This window comes from Echinops telfairi, unplaced genomic scaffold (assembly GCF_000313985.2).
Source record: "Echinops telfairi isolate 266 unplaced genomic scaffold, ASM31398v2 ScPeMD7_18;HRSCAF=68, whole genome shotgun sequence".
NCBI classification, from domain to species: Eukaryota; Metazoa; Chordata; class Mammalia; order Afrosoricida; family Tenrecidae; genus Echinops; species Echinops telfairi.
The window spans coordinates 88,184,112-88,185,383 of NW_022103915.1; positions in this window are offsets into that span (position 1 = coordinate 88,184,112).

Consider the following 1,272-nt stretch of genomic DNA (forward strand, 5'->3'; position numbering starts at 1 on the left):
TGCTTTACACAATTGATGTATGCATGGATTGTGATGAGTTGTATGAGCCACCAATAAAATGATTTTAATAAAAAAGAGTTGTATGAACCCCAATAAAATGATTTATATAAAGAAAAAAATGGTAAGGAAACTACCTAAGGCAAAGGAAAAAGTCCTCAGGGCAGCTTGTGAGAAATTCAGTCATTTATAATGGAGAACCAGTAAGAACAAGCTGGTTACTCAGTGGGGAAACAAACAAACAAAAAAACCCCAGGACTATGCAGGCATTAACAATGGGAACAAGCATATATAAAATAAACATATATAACACCTTGAAAGAATATAATTCAACCAAGGTAACATAGGCAACAAAATTGCCTTTCAAGTATGATGGTGAAATTAGGAGATTTCCAGATTTCCTAGAACTACAACACTTACCTAAGCTAACACCAACTCCCCAAAATGGTGGAAAACCTTAACAGTACAAAGACAAAAGTGATTGAAGAGGTAATTACTTAAAATTCTGAACACCCAAAATGATAGGAGACATTCAGAAAATTCACACCAATACTACTAACACTATCTGAGAGTATAGAAAAGGAGGGAATACTCCTGAATTCTCTCAGTAAAGCTAACATCATGCTACAGCAAATCCAGGCAAAGACACCACACAAATAGAGTAAAGGCCAATATTCCTGAGGAATCTAGACAAAAATATTCTCAACAAAATTCTACCCAATAGAATCAACAGTATTTCTTTAAAAATGAGACAAAGTGGAATTTATACAAGATACGTAAGCGTAGCTGGACATTAGAAAATCAATGTAATTCACAATACAAATGAAACAAAAGAATCACATGATCATCTGAATCAATGGAAAGAGACATTTGGTAAAGCCCAACACCCGTTCATGATAAAAGCATTCAGCAAGAAAGGCATAGAAGAGAAATTCTTCAACATAATAAAGGACATTAATATAAAACCAAAAGCCAAGATTATTCTCAATATAGACTTTGCAGGCATGGCCCCCTGCCCTAAATCCAGCTACCTAACAAATCCACCTATGAATAGTTGACCTTTACTAAAGGATTACCGTCCTGATAAGTGGGGAAGTGGCACACTCTTAAAAACTGTCAAAAAGAACAAAACATCATATCACTGTAAAGGTGGGTGAGTGCAGGGTGGAGACTCAAAGCCCATCAGTGGGCAACTGGACACTCCCTCACTGAAGGGTTGAGGGGAGGAGAGGAGCCAATCAGGGTGCAGGGTAGCAACGATGAAACATATAACTT